The sequence below is a fragment of the Schistocerca gregaria genome, chromosome 9, assembly GCF_023897955.1.
Source record: "Schistocerca gregaria isolate iqSchGreg1 chromosome 9, iqSchGreg1.2, whole genome shotgun sequence".
In the NCBI taxonomy this organism is placed as follows: Eukaryota; Metazoa; Arthropoda; class Insecta; order Orthoptera; family Acrididae; genus Schistocerca; species Schistocerca gregaria.
Window position 1 is genome coordinate 4,478,556 of NC_064928.1, and position 23,585 is coordinate 4,502,140.

Consider the following 23,585-nt stretch of genomic DNA (forward strand, 5'->3'; position numbering starts at 1 on the left):
CCAGTGTACGATCAAAGCGTAGACAGTTTAAGACATTACTGCCATGGAGAAAAGCCCGCATGGTGTTTTTTGTGTTCAATGCCAATGCAATTTTTGTGTTTCATCAACACTCTGAAGGTCCACAGATTACAGAATGCCTCCAGATGTGCATTGGAAACTACTACTAGTCTTCCAGTGAACGATCAAAGCGTGGACAGTTTGAGACATTACTCTCATGGAGAAAAGTCCGCATGGTTCTTACTGTGTGCAATGCCGATTCAATTTCTGTGTTTCATCAACACTCTGAAGGTCCGCAGATTACAGAATGCCTCCAGATGTGCTTCGGAAACTACTACTAGTCTTCTCGTGTACGATCAAATGGTAGACAGTTTAAGACATTACTCCCATAGAGAAAAGTCGGCATGGTGCTTATTGTGTTCAATGCCGATGCAATTTTTGTGTTTCATCAACACTCTGAAGGTCCACAGATTACAGAATGCCTCCAGATGTGCTTGGAAACTACTACTAGTCTTCCAGTGAACGATCAAAGCGTAGACAGTTTAAGACATTACTCTCATGGAGAAAAGTCCGCATAGTGATTATTGTGTTCAATTCCGATTCAATTTCAGCGTTTCATCAACACTCTGAAGGTCCACAGATTACAGAATGCCTCCAGATGTGCTTCGGAAACTACCACTAGTCTTCCTGTGAACGATTAAAGCGTAGACAGACTAAGACATTACTCCCATGGAGAAAAGTCCGCATGGTGATTATTGTGTCCAATGCCGATGCAATTTTTGTGTTTCATCAACACTCTGAAGGTCCACAGATTACAGAATGCATCCAGATGTGCTTCGGAAACTACTACTAGTCTTCCAGGGAACAATCAAAGCGTAGACAGTTTAAGACATTAATCTCATGGAGAAAAGTCCGCATGATGCATATTGTGTTCAATGCCGATGCAATTTCTGTGTTTCATCAACACTCTGAAGATCCACAGATTACACAATGCATCCAGATGTGCTTCGGAAACTACTACTAGTCCTCCAGGGAACGATCAATGCGTAAACAGTTTAACACATTACTAACACGGAGAAAAGTCCACATGGTGCTTATTATGTTCAATGCCGATGCAGTTTTTGGGTTTCATCAACACTCTGAAGGTAAACAGGTAACAGAATGCATCCAGATGTGCTTCGGAAACTACTACTAGTCTTCCAGGGAACGATCTAAACGTAGATAGTTTAAGACATTACTCCCATGGAGAAAACTCCGCATGATGTTTTTTGTGTTCAATGCCGATGCAAATTTTGTGTTTCATCAACACTCTGAAGTTCCACAGATTACAGAATGCATGCAGATGTGCTTCGGAAACTACTAATAGTCTTCCAGGGAACGATCAAAGCGTAGACAGTTTAAGACATTACTCCCATGGAGAAAAGTCCGCATGGTGCTTATTGTGTTCAATGCCGATGCAATTTTTGTATTTCATCAACACTCTGAAGGTCCACAGATTACAGAATGCCTCCAGATGTGCTTCGGAAACTACTACTAGTCTTCCAGTGTACGATCAAAGCGTAGATAGTTTAAGACATTACTCCCATGGAGAAAACTCCGCATGATGTTTTTTGTGTTCAATCCCGATGCAATTTTTGTGTTTCATCAACACTCTGAAGGTCCACAGATTACAGAATGCCTCCAGATGTGCATCGGAAACTACTACAAGTGTTCCAGTGAACGAACAATGCGTAGACAGTTTAAGACATTACCATCATGGAGAAAAGTCCGCATGGTGCTTATTGTGTTCAATGCCGATGCAATTTTTGTGTTTCATCAACACTCTGAAGGTCCACCGATTACAGAATGCATCCAGATGTGCTTCGGAAACTACTACTAGTCTTCCAGGAAACGATCAAAGCGTAAACAGTTTAAGACATTACTCCCATGGAGAAAAGTTCGCATGGTGCTTATTGTGTTCAATGCCGATGCAATTTTTGTGTTTCATCAACACTCAGAAGGTCCACAGTTTACAGAATGCCTCCAGATGTGCATCGGAAACTACTACAAGTCTTCCAGTGAACGAACAATGCGTAGACAGTTTAAGACATTACTCCCATGGAGAAAAGTCCGCATGGTGCTTATTGTGGTCAATGCCGATGCAATTTTGGTGTTTCATCAACACTCTGATGGTCCACAAATTACAGAATGCATCCAGATGTGCTTTGAAAACTACTACTAGTCTCACAGGGAACGATCAAAACGTAGACAGTTTAAGACATTACTCCCATGGAGAAAAGTCCGCATGGTGCTTATTGTGTTCAATGCCGATACAATTTTTGGGTTTCATCAACACTCTGAAGGTAAACAAATTACAGAATGCATCCAGATGTGCTTCGGGAACTACTACTAGTCTTCCAGGGAACGATCAAATCGTAGACAGATTAAGACATTACTCTCATAGAGAAAAGTCGGCATGGTGCTTATTTTGTTCAATGGCGATGCAATTTCTGTGTTTCATCAACACTCTGAAGGTCCACAGATTACAGATTCAATCCAGATGTGCTTCGGAAACTACTCCTAGTTTTCCAGTGTACGATCAAAGCGTAGACAATTTAAGACATTACTCCCATGGAAAAAAGTCGGCATGGTGCTTATTATGTTCAATGCCGATGCAATTTTTGTGTTTCATCAACACTCTGAAGTTCCACAGATTACAGAATGCCTCCAGATGTGCCTCGGAAACTACTACTACTCTTCCAGGGAACGATCAAAGCGTAGAAAGTTTAAGACATTACTCCCATGGACAAAACTCCGTGTGATGTTTATCGTGTTCAATGCCGATGCAATTTTTGTGTTTCATCAACACTCTGAAGTTCCACAGATTACAGAATGCATGCAGATGTGCTTCGGAAACTACTACTAGTCTTCCAGGGAACGATCAAAGCGTAGACAGTTTGAGACATTACTCCCATGGAGAAAAGTTCGCATGGTGCTTATTGTGTTTAATGCCAAAGAAATTTCTGTGTTTCATCAACACTCTGAAGGTATACGGATTACAGAATGCCTACAGTTTTGCTTCGGAATCTACTGCTAGTCTTCCAGTGAACGATCACAGTGTAGACAGTTTAAGACATTACTCTCATGGAGAAAAGTCCGCATGTTGCTTATTGTGTTCAATGCCGATTCAATTTCTGTGTTTCATCAACACTCTGAAGGTCCACAGTTTACAGAATGCATCCAGATGTGCTTCGGAAACTACTACTAGTCTTCCAGGGAACGATCAAAGCGTAGACAGTTTAAGACATTACTCTCATGGAGAAAAGTCCGCATGGTGCATATTGTGTTCAATGCCGATGCAATTTTGTGTTTCATCAACACTCCTAAGGTCCACAGATTACAGAATGCATGACGATTTGCTTCGGAAACTACTACTAGTCTTCCAGGGAACGTTTAGAGGGTAGACAGTTTAAGACATTACTCTCATGGAGAAACGTCCGCATGGTGCTTATTGTGTTCAATGCCGATTCAATTTCTGTGTTTCGTCAACACCCTGAAGGTCCGCAGATTACAAAATGCCTCCAGATGTGCTTCGGATACTACTACTAGTCTTCCAGTGTACGATCAAAGCGTAGACAGTTTAAGACATTACTCCCATGGAGAAAAGCCCGCATGGTGTTTTTTGTGTTCAATGCCAATGCAATTTTTGTGTTTCATCAACACTCTGAAGGTCCACAGTTTACAGAATGCCTCCAGATGTGCATTGGAAACTACTACTAGTCTTCCAGTGAACGATCAAAGCGTGGACAGTTTGAGACATTACTCTCATGGAGAAAAGTCCGCATGGTTCTTACTGTGTTCAATGTTGATTCAATTTCTGTGTTTCATCAACACTCTGAAGGTCCGCAGATTACAGAATGCCTCCAGATGTGCTTCGGAAACTACTACTAGTCTTCTCGTGTACGATCAAATGGTAGACAGTTTAAGACATTACTCCCATAGAGAAAAGTCGGCATGGTGCTTATTGTGTTCAATGCCGATGCAATTTTTGTGTTTCATCAACACTCTGAAGGTCCACAGATTACAGAATGCCTCCAGATGTGCTTGGAAACTACTACTAGTCTTCCAGTGAACGATCAAAGCGTAGACAGTTTAAGACATTACTCTCATGGAGAAAAGTCCGCATGGTGATTATTGTGTTCAATTCCGATTCAATTTCAGCGTTTCATCAACACTCTGAAGGTCCACAGATTACAGAATGCCTCCAGATGTGCTTCGGAAACTACCACTAGTCTTCCTGTGAACGATTAAAGCGTAGACAGACTAAGACATTACTCCCATGGAGAAAAGTCCGCATGGTGCTTATTGTGTTCAATGCCGATGCAATTTTAGTGTTTCATCAACACTCAGGAGGTCCACAGATTACAGAATACCTCCAGATGTGCTTCGGAAACTACTACTAGTCTTCCAGTGAACGATCAAAGCGTAGACAGTTTAAGACATTACTCCCATGGAGAAAAGTCCGCATGGTGATTATTGTGTCCAATGCCGATGCAATTTTTGTGTGTCATCAACACTCTGAAGGTCCACAGATTACAGAATGCATCCAGATGTGCTTCGGAAACTACTACTAGTCTTCCAGGGAACAATCAAAGCGTAGACAGTTTAAGACATTAATCTCATGGAGAAAAGTCCGCATGGTGCATATTGTGTTCAATGCCGATGCAATTTCTGTGTTTCATCAACACTCTGAAGATCCACAGATTACAGAATGCATCCAGATGTGCTTCGGAAACTACTACTAGTCCTCCAGGGAACGATCTATGCGTAAACAGTTTAACACATTACTAACACGGAGAAAAGTCCACATGGTGCTTATTATGTTCAATGCCGATGCAGTTTTTGGGTTTCATCAACACTCTGAAGGTAAACAGGTAACAGAATGCATCCAGATGTGCTTCGGAAACTACTACTAGTCTTCCAGGGAACGATCTAAACGTAGATATTTTAAGACATTACTCGCATGGAGAAAACTCCGCATGACGTTTTTTGTGTTCAATGCCGATGCAATTTTTGTGTTTCATCAACACTCTGAAGTTCCACAGATTACAGAATGCATGCAGATGTGCTTCGGAAACTACTAATAGTCTTCCAGGGAACGATCAAAGCGTAGACAGTTTAAGACATTACTCCCATGGAGAAAAGTCCGCATGGTGCTTATTGTGTTCAATGCCGATGCAATTTTTGTATTTCATCAACACTCTGAAGGTCCACAGATTACAGAATGCCTCCAGATGTGCTTCGGAAACTACTACTAGTCTTCCAGTGTACGATCAAAGCGTAGATAGTTTAAGACATTACTCCCATGGAGAAAACTCCGCATGATGTTTTTTGTGTTCAATCCCGATGCAATTTTTGTGTTTCATCAACACTCTGAAGGTCCACAGATTACAGAATGCCTCCAGATGTGCATCGGAAACTACTACTAGTCTTCCAGTGAACGAACAATGCGTAGACAGTTTAAGACATTACCCTCATGGAGAAAAGTCCGCATGGTGCTTATTGTGTTCAATGCCGATGCAATTTTTGTGTTTCATCAACACTCTGAAGGTCCACCGATTACAGAATGCATTCAGATGTGCATCGGAAACTACTACTAGTCTTCCAGGAAACGATCAAAGCGTAAACAGTTTAAGACATTACTCCCATGGAGAAAAGTTCGCATGGTGCTTATTGTGTTCAATGCCGATGCAATTTTTGTGTTTCATCAACACTCAGAAGGTCCACAGGTTACAGAATGCTTCCAGATGTGCTTCGGAAACTACTACTAGTCATCCAGGGAACGATCAAAGCGTAGACATTTTAAGACATTACTCCCATGAAGAAAAGTCCGCATGGTGCTTATTGTGGTCAATGCCGATGCAATTTTATAGTTTCATCAACACTCTGATGGTCCACAAATTACAGAATGCATCCAGATGTACTTTGGAAACTACTACTAGTCTCACAGGGAACGATCAAAACGTAGACAGTTTAAGACATTACTCCCATGGAGAAAAGTCCGCATGGTGCTTATTGTGTTCAATGCCGATACAATTTTTGGGTTTCATCAACACTCTGAAGGTAAACAAATTACAGAATGCATCCAGATGTGCTTCGGGAACTACTACTAGTCTTCCAGGGAACGATCAAATCGTAGACAGATTAAGACATTACTCTCATAGAGAAAAGTCGGCATGGTGCTTATTTTGTTCAATGGCGATGCAATTTCTGTGTTTCATCAACACTCTGAAGGTCCACAGATTACAGATTCAATCCAGATGTGCTTCGGAAACTACTCCTAGTCTTCCAGTGTACGATCAAAGCGTAGACAATTTAAGACATTACTCCCATGGAAAAAAGTCGGCATGGTGCTTATTATGTTCAATGCCGATGCAATTTTTGTGTTTCATCAACACTCTGAAGTTCCACAGATTACAGAATGCCTCCAGATGTGCCTCGGAAACTACTACTACTCTTCCAGGGAACGATCAAAGCGTAGACAGTTTAAGACATTACTCCCATGGACAAAACTCCGTGTGATGTTTATCGTGTTCAATGCCGATGCAATTTTTGTGTTTCATCAACACTCTGAAGTTCCACAGATTACAGAATGCATGCAGATGTGCTTCGGAAACTACTACTAGTCTTCCAGGGAACGATCAAAGCGTAGACAGTTTGAGACATTACTCCCATGGAGAAAAGTTCGCATGGTGCTTATTGTGTTTAATGCCAAAGAAAATTCTGTGTTTCATCAACACTCCTAAGATCCACAGATTACAGAATGCATCACGATTTGCTTCGGAAACTACTACTAGTCTTCCAGGGAACGTTTAAAGGGTAGACAGTTTAAGACATTACTCTCATGGAGAAACGTCCGCATGGTGCTTATTGTGTTCAATGCCGATTCAATTTCTGTGTTTCGTCAACACCCTGAAGGTCCGCAGATTACAAAATGCCTCCAGATGTGCTTCGGATACTACTACTAGTCTTCCAGTGTACGATCAAAGCGTAGACAGTTTAAGACATTACTCCCATGGAGAAAAGCCCGCATGGTGTTTTTTGTGTTCAATGCCAATGCAATTTTTGTGTTTCATCAACACTCTGAAGGTCCACAGATTACAGAATGCCTCCAGATGTGCATTGGAAACTACTACTAGTCTTCCAGTGAACGATCAAAGCGTGGACAGTTTGAGACATTACTCTCATGGAGAAAAGTCCGCATGGTTCTTACTGTGTTCAATGCCGATTCAATTTCTGTGTTTCATCAACACTCTGAAGGTCCGCAGATTACAGAATGCCTCCAGATGTGCTTCGGAAACTACTACTAGTCTTCTCGTGTACGATCAAATGGTAGACAGTTTAAGACATTACTCCCATAGAGAAAAGTCGGCATGGTGCTTATTGTGTTCAATGCCGATGCAATTTTTGTGTTTCATCAACACTCTGCAGGTCCACAGATAACAGAATGCCTCCAGATGTGCTTGGAAACTACTACTAGTCTTCCAGTGAACGATCAAAGCGTAGACAGTTTAAGACATTACTCTCATGGAGAAAGTCCGCATGGTGATTATTGTGTTCAATTCCGATTCAATTTCAGCGTTTCATCAACACTCTGAAGGTCCACAGATTACAGAATGCCTCCAGATGTGCATCGGAAACTACCACTAGTTTTCCTGTGAACGATTAAAGCGTAGACAGACTAAGACATTACTCCCATGGAGAAAAGGACCCATGGTGCTTATTGTGTTCAATGCCGATGCAATTTTTGTATTTCATCAACACTCTGAAGGTCCACAGATTACAGAATGCCTCCAGATGTGCTTCGGAAACTACTACTAGTCTTCCAGTGTACGATCAAAGCGTAGACAGTTTAAGACATTACTCCCATAGAGAAAAGTCCGCATGGTGCTTTTTGTGTTCAATGCCGATGCAATTTTTGTGTTTCATCAACACTCTGAAGTTCCACAGATTACAGAATGCCTCCAGATGTGCCTCGGAAACTACTACTACTCTTCCAGGGAACGATCAAAGCGTAGACAGTTTAAGACATTACTCCCATGGACAAAACTCCGTGTGATGTTTATCGTGTTCAATGCCGATGCAATTTTTGTGTTTCATCAACACTCTGAAGTTCCACAGATTACAGAATGCATGCAGATGTGCTTCGGAAACTACTACTAGTCTTCCAGGGAACGATCAAAGCGTAGACAGTTTGAGACATTACTCCCATGGAGAAAAGTTCGCATGGTGCTTATTGTGTTTAATGCCAAAGAAAATTCTGTGTTTCATCAACACTCTGAAGGTATACGGATTACAGAATGCCTACAGTTTTGCTTCGGAATCTACTGCTAGTCTTCCAGTGAACGATCACAGTGTAGACAGTTTAAGACATTACTCTCATGGAGAAAAGTCCGCATGTTGCTTATTGTGTTCAATGCCGATTCAATTTCGGTGTTTCATCAACACTCTGAAGGTCCACAGTTTACAGAATGCATCCAGATGTGCTTCGGAAACTACTACTAGTCTTCCAGGGAACGATCAAAGCGTAGACAGTTTAAGACATTACTCTCATGGAGAAAAGTCCGCATGGTGCATATTGTGTTCAATGCCGATGCAATTTTGTGTTTCATCAACACTCCTAAGATCCACAGATTACAGAATGCATCACGATTTGCTTCGGAAACTACTACTAGTCTTCCAGGGAACGTTTAAAGGGTAGACAGTTTAAGACATTACTCTCATGGAGAAACGTCCGCATGGTGCTTATTGTGTTCAATGCCGATTCAATTTCTGTGTTTCGTCAACACCCTGAAGGTCCGCAGATTACAAAATGCCTCCAGATGTGCTTCGGATACTACTACTAGTCTTCCAGTGTACGATCAAAGCGTAGACAGTTTAAGACATTACTCCCATGGAGAAAAGCCCGCATGGTGTTTTTTGTGTTCAATGCCAATGCAATTTTTGTGTTTCATCAACACTCTGAAGGTCGACAGATTACAGAATGCCTCCAGATGTGCATTGGAAACTACTACTAGTCTTCCAGTGAACGATCAAAGCGTGGACAGTTTGAGACATTACTCTCATGGAGAAAAGTCCGCATGGTTCTTACTGTGTTCAATGCCGATTCAATTTCTGTGTTTCATCAACACTCTGAAGGTCCGCAGATTACAGAATGCCTCCAGATGTGCTTCGGAAACTACTACTAGTCTTCTCGTGTACGATCAAATGGTAGACAGTTTAAGACATTACTCCCATAGAGAAAAGTCGGCATGGTGCTTATTGTGTTCAATGCCGATGCAATTTTTTGTGTTTCATCAACACTCTGAAGGTCCACAGATTACAGAATGCCTCCAGATGTGCTTGGAAACTACTACTAGTCTTCCAGTGAACGATCAAAGCGTAGACAGTTTAAGACATTACTCTCATGGAGAAAAGTCCGCATGGTGATTATTGTGTTCAATTCCGATTCAATTTCAGCGTTTCATCAACACTCTGAAGGTCCACAGATTACAGAATGCCTCCAGATGTGCATCGGAAACTACCACTAGTTTTCCTGTGAACGATTAAAGCGTAGACAGACTAAGACATTACTCCCATGGAGAAAAGGACGCATGGTGCTTATTGTGTTCAATGCCGATGCAATTTTTGTATTTCATCAACACTCTGAAGGTCCACAGATTACAGAATGCCTCCAGATGTGCTTCGGATACTACTACTAGTCTTCCAGTGTACGATCAAAGCGTAGACAGTTTAAGACATTACTCCCATAGAGAAAAGTCCGCATGGTGCTTTTTGTGTTCAATGCCGATGCAATTTTTGTGTTTCATCAACACTCTGAAGGTCCACGGATTACAGAATGCCACCAGATGTGCATCGGAAACTACTACTAGTCTTCCAGTGAACGATCAAAGCGTATACAGTTTAAGACATTACTCTAATACAGAAAAGTCCGCATGGTGCTTATTGTGTTCAATGCCGATGCAATTTTTGGGTTTCATCAACACTCTGAAGGTAAACAAATTACAGAATGCATCCAGATGTGCTTCGGAAACTACTACTAGTCTTCCAGGGAACGATCAAATCGTAGACAGTTTAAGACATTACTCTCATGGAGAAAAGTCCGCATGGTGCTTATTTTGTTCAATGGCGATGCAATTTCTGTGTTTCATCAACACTCTGAAGGACCACAGATTACAGATTCAATCCAGATGTGCTTCGGATACTACTCCTAGCCTTCCAGTGTACGATCAAAGCGTAGACAATTTAAGACATTACTCCCATGGAGAAAAGTCCGCATGGTGATTATTGTGTTCAATTCCGATTCAATTTCTGCGTTACATCAACACTCTGAAGGTCCACAGATTACAGAATGCCTCCAGATGTGCTTCGGAAACTGCGACTAGTCTTCCTGTGAACGATCAAAGCGTAGACAGTGTAAGACATTACTCCCATGGACAAAAATCCGTGTGATGTTTATCGTGTTCAATGCCGATGCAATTTTTGTGTTTCATCAACACTCTGAAGTTCCACAGATTACAGAATGCCTCCAGATGTGCTTCGGAAACTACTACTAGTCTTCCAGTGTACGATCAAAGAGTAGCAGTTTAAGACATTACTCCCATGGAGAAAAGTCCGCATGGTGTTTTTTGTCTTCAATGCCGATGCAATTTTTGTGTTTCATCAACACTCTGAAGGTCCACAGATTACAGAATGCCTCCAGATGTGCATCGGAAACTACTACTAGTCTTCCAGTGAACGATCAATGCGTAGACAGTTTAAGACATTACTCTCATGGAGAAAAGTCCGCATGGTGCTTATTGTGTTCAATGCCGATGCAATTTTTGTGTTTCATCAACACTCTGAAGGTCCACCGATTACAGAATGCATCCAGATGTGCTTCGGAAGCTACTACTAGTCTTCCAGGGAACGATCAAAGCGTAGACAGTTTAAGACATTACTCCCATGGAGAAAAGTTCGCATGGTGCTTATTGTGTTCAATGCCGATGCAATTTTTTTGTTTCATCAACACTGAGAAGGTCCACAGGTTACAGAATGCATCCAGATGTGCTTCGGAAACTACTACTAGTCTTCCAGGGAACGTAAAAACGTAGACAGTTTAAGACATTACTCCCATGGAGAAAAGTTAGCATGGTGCTTATTGTGTTCAATGCCGATGCAATTTTTGTGTTTCATCAACACTCTGGAGGTCCACAGATTACAGAATGAATCCAGATGTGCTTCGGAAACTACTACTAGTCTTCCAGGAAACGATCAAAGCGTAAACAGTTTAAGACATTACTCCCATGGAGAAAAGTTTGCATGGTGCTTATTGTGTTCAATGCCGATGCAATTTTTGTGTTTCATCAACACTCAGAAGGTCCACAGGTTACCGAATGCTTCCAGATGTGCTTCGGAAACTACTACTAGTCATCCAGGGAACGATCAAAGCGTAGACAGTTTAAGACATTACTCCCATGGAGAAAAGTCCGCATGGTGCTTATTGTGGTCAATGCCGATGCAATTTTGGTGTTTCATCAACACTCTGATGGTCCACAAATTACAGAATGCATCCAGATGTGCTTTGAAAACTACTACTAGTCTCACAGGGAACGATCAAAACGTAGACAGTTTAAGACATTACTCCCATGGAGAAAAGTCCGCATGGTGCTTATTGTGTTCAATGCCGATGCAATTTTTGGGTTTCATCAACACTCTGAAGGTAAACAAATTACAGAATGCATCCAGATGTGCTCCGGAAACTACTACTAGTCTTCCAATGAACGATCAAAGCGTAGACAATTTAAGACATTACTCCCATGGAAAAAAGTCGGCATGGTGCTTATTGTGTTCAATGCCGATGCAATTTTTGTGTTTCATCAACACTCTGAAGTTCCACAGATTACAGAATGCCTCCAGATGAGCCTCAGAAACTACTACTACTCTTCCAGGGAGCGATCAAAGCGTAGACAGTTTAAGACATTACTCCCATGGACAAAACTCCGTGTGATGTTTATCGTGTTCAATGCCGATGCAATTTTTGTGTTTCATCATCACTCTGAAGTTCCACAGATTACAGAATGCATGCAGATGTGCTTCGGAAACTACTACTAGTCTTCCAGGGAACGATCAAAGCGTAGACAGTTTGAGACATTACTCCCATGGAGAAAAGTTCGCATGGTGCTTATTGTGTTCAGTGCCGATGCAATTTCTGTGTTTCATCAACACTCTGAAGGTATACAGATTACAGAATGCCTCCAGATGTGCTTCGGAAACTACTGCTAGTCTTCCAGTGAACCATCACAGCTTAGACAGTTTAAGACATTACTCTCATGGAGAAAGGTCCGCATGGTGCTTATTGTGTTCAATGCCGATTCAATTTCTGTGTTTCATCAACACTCTGAAGATCCACAGATTACAGAATGCCTCCAGATGTGCTTCGGAAACTACTACTAGTCTTCCAGTGAACGATCAAAGCGTGGACAGTTTGAGACATTACTCTCATGGAGAAAAGTCCGCATGGTTCTTACTGTGTTCAATGCCGATTCAATTTCTGTGTTTCATCAACACTCTGAAGGTCCGCAGATTACAGAATGCCTCCAGATGTGCTTCGGAAACTACTACTAGTCTTCTCGTGTACGATCAAATGGTAGACAGTTTAAGACATTACTCCCATAGAGAAAAGTCGGCATGGTGCTTATTGTGTTCAATGCCGATGCAATTTTTGTGTTTCATCAACACTCTGAAGGTCCACAGATAACAGAATGCCTCCAGATGTGCTTGGAAACTACTACTAGTCTTCCAGTGAACGATCAAAGCGTAGACAGTTTAAGACATTACTCTCATGGAGAAAAGTCCGCATGGTGATTATTGTGTTCAATTCCGATTCAATTTCAGCGTTTCATCAACACTCTGAAGGTCCACAGATTACAGAATGCCTCCAGATGTGCATCGGAAACTACCACTAGTTTTCCTGTGAACGATTAAAGCGTAGACAGACTAAGACATTACTCCCATGGAGAAAAGGACGCATGGTGCTTATTGTGTTCAATGCCGATGCAATTTTTGTATTTCATCAACACTCTGAAGGTCCACAGATTACAGAATGCCTCCAGATGTGCTTCGGAAACTACTACTAGTCTTCCAGTGTACGATCAAAGCGTAGACAGTTTAAGACATTACTCCCATAGAGAAAAGTCCGCATGGTGCTTTTTGTGTTCAATGCCGATGCAATTTTTGTGTTTCATCAACACTCTGAAGTTCCACAGATTACAGAATGCCTCCAGATGTGCCTCGGAAACTACTACTACTCTTCCAGGGAACGATCAAAGCGTAGACAGTTTAAGACATTACTCCCATGGACAAAACTCCGTGTGATGTTTATCGTGTTCAATGCCGATGCAATTTTTGTGTTTCATCAACACTCTGAAGTTCCACAGATTACAGAATGCATGCAGATGTGCTTCGGAAACTACTACTAGTCTTCCAGGGAACGATCAAAGCGTAGACAGTTTGAGACATTACTCCCATGGAGAAAAGTTCGCATGGTGCTTATTGTGTTTAATGCCAAAGAAAATTCTGTGTTTCATCAACACTCTGAAGGTATACGGATTACAGAATGCCTACAGTTTTGCTTCGGAATCTACTGCTAGTCTTCCAGTGAACGATCACAGTGTAGACAGTTTAAGACATTACTCTCATGGAGAAAAGTCCGCATGTTGTTTATTGTGTTCAATGCCGATTCAATTTCTGTGTTTCATCAACACTCTGAAGGTCCACAGTTTACAGAATGCATCCAGATGTGCTTCGGAAACTACTACTAGTCTTCCAGGGAACGATCAAAGCGTAGACAGTTTAAGACATTACTCTCATGGAGAAAAGTCCGCATGGTGTATATTGTGTTCAATGCCGATGCAATTTTGTGTTTCATCAACACTCCTAAGATCCACAGATTACAGAATGCATCACGATTTGCTTCGGAAACTACTACTAGTCTTCCAGGGAACGTTTAAAGGGTAGACAGTTTAAGACATTACTCTCATGGAGAAACGTCCGCATGGTGCTTATTGTGTTCAATGCCGATTCAATTTCTGTGTTTCGTCAACACCCTGAAGGTCCGCAGATTACAAAATGCCTCCAGATGTGCTTCGGATACTACTACTAGTCTTCCAGTGTACGATCAAAGCGTAGACAGTTTAAGACATTACTCCCATGGAGAAAAGCCCGCATGGTGTTTTTTGTGTTCAATGCCAATGCAATTTTTGTGTTTCATCAACACTCTGAAGGTCGACAGATTACAGAATGCCTCCAGATGTGCATTGGAAACTACTACTAGTCTTCCAGTGAACGATCAAAGCGTGGACAGTTTGAGACATTACTCTCATGGAGAAAAGTCCGCATGGTTCTTACTGTGTTCAATGCCGATTCAATTTCTGTGTTTCATCAACACCCTGAAGGTCCGCAGATTACAGAATGCCTCCAGATGTGCTTCGGAAACTACTACTAGTCTTCTCGTGTACGATCAAATGGTAGACAGTTTAAGACATTACTCCCATAGAGAAAAGTCGGCATGGTGCTTATTGTGTTCAATGCCGATGCAATTTTTGTGTTTCATCAACACTCTGAAGGTCCACAGATAACAGAATGCCTCCAGATGTCCTCTGAAACTACTACTAGTCTTCCAGTGAACGATCAAAGCGTAGACAGTTTAAGACATTACTCTCATGGAGAAAAGTCCGCATGGTGATTATTGTGTTCAATTCCGATTCAATTTCAGCGTTTCATCAACACTCTGAAGGTCCACAGATTACAGAATGCCTCCAGATGTACATCGGAAACTACCACTAGTTTTCCTGTGAACGATTAAAGCGTAGACAGACTAAGACATTACTCCCATGGAGAAAAGGACGCATGGTGCTTATTGTGTTCAATGCCGATGCAATTTTTGTATTTCATCAACACTCTGAAGGTCCACAGATTACAGAATGCCTCCAGATGTGCTTCGGAAACTACTACTAGTCTTCCAGTGTACGATCAAAGCGTAGACAGTTTAAGACATTACTCCCATAGAGAAAAGTCCGCATGGTGCTTTTTGTGTTCAATGCCGATGCAATTTTTGTGTTTCATCAACACTCTGAAGTTCCACAGATTACAGAATGCCTCCAGATGTGCCTCGGAAACTACTACTACTCTTCCAGGGAACGATCAAAGCGTAGACAGTTTAAGACATTACTCCCATGGACAAAACTCCGTGTGATGTTTATCGTGTTCAATGCCGATGCAATTTTTGTGTTTCATCAACACTCTGAAGTTCCACAGATTACAGAATGCATCCAGATGTGCTTCGGAAACTACTACTAGTCTTCCAGGGAACGATCAAAGCGTAGACAGTTTGAGACATTACTCCCATGGAGAAAAGTTCGCATGGTGCTTATTGTGTTTAATGCCAAAGAAAATTCTGTGTTTCATCAACACTCTGAAGGTATACGGATTACAGAATGCCTACAGTTTTGCTTCGGAATCTACTGCTAGTCTTCCAGTGAACGATCACAGTGTAGACAGTTTAAACATTACTCTCATGGAGAAAAGTCCGCATGTTGCTTATTGTGTTCAATGCCGATTCAATTTCTGTGTTTCATCAACACTCTGAAGGTCCACAGTTTACAGAATGCATCCAGATGTGCTTCGGAAACTACTACTAGTCTTCCAGGGAACGATCAAAGCGTAGACAGTTTAAGACATTACTCTCATGGAGAAAAGTCCGCATGGTGTATATTGTGTTCAATGCCGATGCAATTTTGTGTTTCATCAACACTCCTAAGATCCACAGATTACAGAATGCATCACGATTTGCTTCGGAAACTACTACTAGTCTTCCAGGGAACGTTTAAAGGGTAGACAGTTTAAGACATTACTCTCATGGAGAAACGTCCGCATGGTGCTTATTGTGTTCAATGCCGATTCAATTTCTGTGTTTCGTCAACACCCTGAAGGTCCGCAGATTACAAAATGCCTCCAGATGTGCTTCGGATACTACTACTAGTCTTCCAGTGTACGATCAAAGCGTAGACAGTTTAAGACATTACTCCCATGGAGAAAAGCCCGCATGGTGTTTTTTGTGTTCAATGCCAATGCAATTTTTGTGTTTCATCAACACTCTGAAGGTCGACAGATTACAGAATGCCTCCAGATGTGCATTGGAAACTACTACTAGTCTTCCAGTGAACGATCAAAGCGTGGACAGTTTGAGACATTACTCTCATGGAGAAAAGTCCGCATGGTTCTTACTGTGTTCAATGCCGATTCAATTTCTGTGTTTCATCAACACTCTGAAGGTCCGCAGATTACAGAATGCCTCCAGATGTGCTTCGGAAACTACTACTAGTCTTCTCGTGTACGATCAAATGGTAGACAGTTTAAGACATTACTCCCATAGAGAAAAGTCGGCATGGTGCTTATTGTGTTCAATGCCGATGCAATTTTTGTGTTTCATCAACACTCTGAAGGTCCACAGATTACAGAATGCCTCCAGATGTGCTTGGAAACTACTACTAGTCTTCCAGTGAACGATCAAAGCGTAGACAGTTTAAGACATTACTCTCATGGAGAAAAGTCCGCATGGTGATTATTGTGTTCAATTCCGATTCAATTTCAGCGTTTCATCAACACTCTGAAGGTCCACAGATTACAGAATGCCTCCAGATGTGCATCGGAAACTACCACTAGTTTTCCTGTGAACGATTAAAGCGTAGACAGACTAAGACATTACTCCCATGGAGAAAAGGACGCATGGTGCTTATTGTGTTCAATGCCGATGCAATTTTTGTATTTCATCAACACTCTGAAGGTCCACAGATTACAGAATGCCTCCAGATGTGCTTCGGATACTACTACTAGTCTTCCAGTGTACGATCAAAGCGTAGACAGTTTAAGACATTACTCCCATAGAGAAAAGTCCGCATGGTGCTTTTTGTGTTCAATGCCGATGCAATTTTTGTGTTGCATCAACACTCTGAAGGTCCACGGATTACAGAATGCCACCAGATGTGCATCGGAAACTACTACTAGTCTTCCAGTGAACGATCAAAGCGTACACAGTTTAAGACATTACTCTAATACAGAAAAGTCCGCATGGTGCTTATTGTGTTCAATGCCGATGCAATTTTTGGGTTTCATCAACACTCTGAAGGTAAACAAATTACAGAATGCATCCAGATGTGCTTCGGAAACTACTACTAGTCTTCCAGGGAACGATCAAATCGTAGACAGTTTAAGACATTACTCTCATGGAGAAAAGTCCGCATGGTGCTTATTGTGTTCAATTCCGATGCAATTTCTGTGTTTCATCAACACTCTGAAGGTCCACAGATTACAGATTCAATCCAGATGTGCTTCGGATACTACTCCTAGCCTTCCAGTGTACGATCAAAGCGTAGACAATTTAAGACATTACTCCCATGGAGAAAAGTCCGCATGGTGATTATTGTGTTCAATTCCGATTCAATTTCTGCGTTACATCAACACTCTGAAGGTCCACAGATTACAGAATGCCTCCAGATGTGCTTCGGAAACTGCGACTAGTCTTCCTGTGAACGATCAAAGCGTAGACAGTGTAAGACATTACTCCCATGGACAAAAATCCGTGTGATGTTTATCGTGTTCAATGCCGATGCAATTTTTGTGTTTCATCAACACTCTGAAGTTCCACAGATTACAGAATGCCTCCAGATGTGCTTCGGAAACTACTACTAGTCTTCCAGTGTACGATCAAAGAGTAGCAGTTTAAGACATTACTCCCATGGAGAAAAGTCCGCATGGTGTTTTTTGTCTTCAATGCCGATGCAATTTTTGTGTTTCATCAACACTCTGAAGGTCCACAGATTACAGAATGCCTCCAGATGTGCATCGGAAACTACTACTAGTCTTCCAGTGAACGATCAATGCGTAGACAGTTTAAGACATTACTCTCATGGAGAAAAGTCCGCATGGTGCTTATTGTGTTCATTGCCGATGCAATTTTTGTGTTTCATCAACACTCTGAAGGTCCACCGATTACAGAATGCATCCAGATGTGCTTCGGAAGCTACTACTAGTCTTCCAGGGAACGATCAAAGCGTAGACAGTTTAAGACATTACTCCCATGGAGAAAAGTTCGCATGGTGCTTATTGTGTTCAATGCCGATGCAATTTTTTTGTTTCATCAACACTGAGAAGGTCCACAGGTTACAGAATGCATCCAGATGTGCTTCGGAAACTACTACTAGTCTTCCAGGGAACGTAAAAACGTAGACAGTTTAAGACATTACTCCCATGGAGAAAAGTTAGCATGGTGCTTATTGTGTTCAATGCCGATGCAATTTTTGTGTTTCATCAACACTCTGGAGGTCCACAGATTACAGAATGAATCCAGATGTGCTTCGGAAACTACTACTAGTCTTTTAGGAAACGATCAAAGCGTAAACAGTTTAAGACATTACTCCCATGGAGAAAAGTTTGCATGGTGCTTATTGTGTTCAATGCCGATGCAATTTTTGTGTTTCATCAACACTCAGAAGGTCCACAGGTTACCGAATGCTTCCAGATGTGGTTCGGAAACTACTACTAGTCATCCAGGGAACGATCAAAGCGTAGACAGTTTAAGACATTACTCCCATGGAGAAAAGTCCGCATGGTGCTTATTGTGGTCAATGCCGATGCAATTTTGGTGTTTCATCAACACTCTGATGGTCCACAAATTACAGAATGCATCCAGATGTGCTTTGAAAACTACTACTAGTCTCACAGGGAACGATCAAAACGTAGACAGTTTAAGACATTACTCCCATGGAGAAAAGTCCGCATGGTGCTTATTGTGTTCAATGCCGATGCAATTTTTGGGTTTCATCAACACTCTGAAGGTAAACAAATTACAGAATGCATCCAGATGTGCTCCGGAAACTACTACTAGTCTTCCAATGAACGATCAAAGCGTAGACAATTTAAGACATTACTCCCATGGAAAAAAGTCGGCATGGTGCTTATTGTGTTCAATGCCGATGCAATTTTTGTGTTTCATCAACACTCTGAAGTTCCACAGATTACAGAATGCCTCCAGATGAGCCTCAGAAACTACTACTACTCTTCCAGGGAGCGATCAAAGCGTAGACAGTTTAAGACATTACTCCCATGGACAAAACTCCGTGTGATGTTTATCGTGTTCAATGCCGATGCAATTTTTGTGTTTCATCATCACTCTGAAGTTCCACAGATTACAGAATGCATGCAGATGTGCTTCGGAAACTACTACTAGTCTTCCAGGGAACGATCAAAGCGTAGACAGTTTGAGACATTACTCCCATGGAGAAAAGTTCGCATGGTGCTTATTGTGTTCAGTGCCGATGCAATTTCTGTGTTTCATCAACACTCTGAAGGTATACAGATTACAGAATGCCTCCAGATGTGCTTCGGAAACTACTGCTAGTCTTCCAGTGAACCATCACAGCTTAGACAGTTTAAGACATTACTCTCATGGAGAAAGGTCCGCATGGTGCTTATTGTGTTCAATGCCGATTCAATTTCTGTGTTTCATCAACACTCTGAAGATCCACAGATTACAGAATGCCTCCAGATGTGCTTCGGAAACTACTACTAGTCTTCCAGGGAACGTTTAAAGCGTAGACAGTTGAAGACATTACTCTCATGGAGAAAAGTCCGCATGGTGCTTATCTTGTTCGATGCCGATTCAATTTCTGTGTTTCATCAACACTCTGAAGGTCCGCAGATTACATAATGCCTCCAGATGTGCTTCGGAAACTACTACTAGTCTTCCAGTGTACAATCAAAGCGTAGACAGTTTAAGACATTACTCCCATGGAGAAAAGTCCGCATGGTGTTTTTTGTCTTCAATGCCGATGCAATTTTTGTGTTTCATCAACACTCTGAAGGTCCACAGATTACAGAATGACTCCAGATGTGCATCGGAAACTACTACTAGTCTTCCAGTGAACGATCAATGCGTAGACAGTTTAAGACATTACTCTCATGGAGAAAAGTTTGCATGGTGCTTATTGTGTTCAATTCCGATGCAATTTTTGTGTTTCATCAACACTCTGAAGGTCCACCGATTACAGAATGCATCCAGATGTGCTTCGGAACCTCCTACTAGTCTTCCAGGGAACGATCAAAGCGTATACAGTTTAAGACATTACTCCCATGGAGAAAAGTTCGCATGGTGCTTATTGTGTTCAATGCCGATGCAATTTTTTTGTTCCATCAACACTGAGAAGATCCACAGGTTACAGAATGCATCCAGATGTGCTTCGGAAACTACTACTAGTCTTCCAGTGTACGATCAAAGAGTAGACAGTTTAAGACATTACTCCCATGGAGAAAAGTCCGCATGGTGCTTATTGTGTTCAATGGCGATGCAATTTTTGTGTTTCATCAACACTCTGGAGGTCCACAGATTACAGAATGAATCCAGATGTGCTTCGGAAACTACTACTAGTCTTCCAGTGTACGATCAAAGCGTAGACAGTTTAAGACATTGCTCCCATGGAGAAAAGTTCGCATGGTGATTATTGTGTTCAATGCCGATGCAATTTTCGTGTTTCATCAACACTCTGAAGGTCCACAGATTACAGAATGCATCCAGATGTGCTTCGGAAGCTACTACTAGACTTCCAGGGAACGATCAAAGCGTAGACAGTTTAAGACATTACTCTCATGGAGAAAAGTCCGCATGGTGCATATTGTGTACAATGCCGATGCAATTTCTGTGTTTCATCAACACTCTGAAGATCCACTGATTACAGAATGCATCCAGATGTGCTTCGGAAACTACTACTAGTCTTCCAGGGAACATTAAAACGTAGAAAGTTTAAGACATTACTCTCATGGAGTAAATTCCGCATGGTGCTTATTGTGTTCGATGCCGATTCAATTTCTGTGTTTCATCAACACTCTGAAGGTCCGCAGATTACAGAATGCCTCCAGATGTGCTTCGGAAACTACTACTAGTCTTCCAGTGTACGATCAAAACGTAGACAGTTTAAGACATTACTCCCATGGCGAAAAGTCCGCATGGTGTTTTTTGTGTTCAATGCCGATGCAATTTTTGTGTTTCATCAACACTCTGAAGGTCCACAGATTACAGAATGCCTCCAGATGTGCATCGGAAACTACTACTAGTCTTCCAGTGAACGATCAATGCGTAGACAGTATAAGACATTACTCTCATGGAGAAACGTCCGCATGGTGCTTATTGTGTTCAATGCCGATGCAATTTTTGTGTTTCATCAACACTCTGAAGGTCCACCGATTACAGAATGCATCCAGATGTGCTTCGGAAACTACTACTAGTCTTCCAGGAAACGATCAAATCGTAAACAGTTTAAGACATTACTCCCATGGAGAAAAGTTCGCATGGTGCTTATTGTGTTCAATGCCGATGCAATTTTTGTGTTTCATCAACACTCAGAAGGTCCACAGGTTACAGAATGCTTCCAGATGGGCTTCGGAAACTACTACTAGTCATCCAGGGAACGATCAAAGCGTAGACAGTTTAAGACATTACTCCCATGGAGAAAAGTCCGCATGGTGCTTATTGTGGTCAATGCCGATGCAACTTTGGTGTTTCATCAACACTCTGATGGTCCACAAATTACAGAATGCATCCAGATGTACTTTGGAAACTACTACTAGTCTCACAGGGTACGATCAAAACGTAGACAGATTAAGACATTACTCCCATGGAGAAAAGTCCGCATGGTGCTTATTGTGTTCAATGCCGATTCAATTTCTGTGTCTCATCAACACTCTGAAGGTTCACAGATTATAGAATGCATCCAGATGTGCTTCGGAAACTACTACTAGTCATCCAGGGGACGATCAAAGATTACAGTTTAAGACAATCCTTTCATGGAAAAAAGTCAGTATGGTGCTTATTGTGTTCAATGCCGATGCAATTTCTGTGTTTCATCAACACTCTGAAGGTCCACAGATTACAGAATGCATCCAGATGTGCTTCGGAAACTACTACTAGTCTTCCAGGGATCGATCTAAGGGTAGACAGTTTAAGACATTACTCCCATGGAGAAAATTTCGCATTGTGCTTATTGTGTTCAATGCCGATGCAATTATTGTGTTTCATCAACGCTCTGAAGGTCCACAGATTACACAATGCATCCAGATGTGTTTCGGAAACTACTACTAGTCTTCCAGTGTACGATCAAAGCGTAGACAGTTTAAGACATTACTCCCATGGAGAAAAGTCAGCATGGTGCTTATTGTGTTTAATGACGATGCAGTTTTTGTGTTTCATCAACACTCTGAAGGTCCACAGATTACAGAAAGCATTCCGATGTGCTTCGGAAACTACTACTAGTCTTCCAGGGAACGATCAAAGCGTAGACATTTTGAGACATTACTCCCATGGAGAAAAGTCCGCATGGTGCTTATTGTGTTCAATGCCGATTCAATTTCTGTGTTTCATCAACACTCTGAAGGTTCACAGATTACAGAATGCTTCCAGATGTGCTTCGGAAACTACTACTAGCCTTCCAGTGAGCGATCAAAGCGTAGACAGTTTGAGACATTACTCCCGTGGAGAAAAGTCTGCATGGTGCGTATTGTGTTCAATGCCGATGCAATTTTTGTGCTTCATCAACACTCTAAAGGTCCACAGATTGCAGAATGCATCCAGATGTGCTTCGGAAACTACTAGTAGTCTTCCAGGGAACGATCAATTCGTAGACAGTTTAAGACATAACTCTCATGGAGAAAAAACCGCATGGTGCTTATTGTGTTCAATGCCGATGCATATTTTGTGTTTCATCAACACTCTGAAGGTAAACAGATTTCAGAATGCATCCAGATGTGCTTCGGAAACTACTACTAGTCTTCCATTGAACGATCAAAGAGTAGACCGTTTAAGACATTACTCCCATGGAGAAAAGTCCGCATAGTGCTTATTGTGTTTAATGCCGATGAAATTTCTGTGTTTCATCAACAATCTGAAGATCCACAGATTACAGAATGCATCCAGATGTGCTTCGGAAACTACTACTAGTCTTCCAGGGAACGTTTAAAGCGTAGACAGTTTAAGACATTACTCTCATGGAGAAAAGTCCGCATGGTGCTTATTGTGTTCAATGCCGATTCAATTTCTGTGTTTCATCAACACTCTGAAGGTCCGCAGATTACAGAATGCCTCCAGATGTGCTTCGGAAACTACTACTAGTCTTCCAGTGTACGATCAAAGCGTAGACAATTTAAGACATTACTCCCATGGAGAAAAGTCCGCATGGTGATTATTGTGTTCAATGTCGATTCTATTTTTGTGTTTCATCAACACTCTGAAAGTCCGCAGATTACAGAATGCCTCCAGATGTGCTTCGGAAACTACTACTAGTCTTCCAGGGAACGATCAAAGCGTAGACAGTTTAAGACATTACTCTAATGGAGAAAAGTCCGCATGGTGATTATTGTGTTCAATTCCGATTCAATTTCTGCGTTACATCAACACTCTGAAGGTCCACAGATTACAGAATGCCTCCAGATGTGCTTCGGAAACTGCCACTAGTCTTAATGTG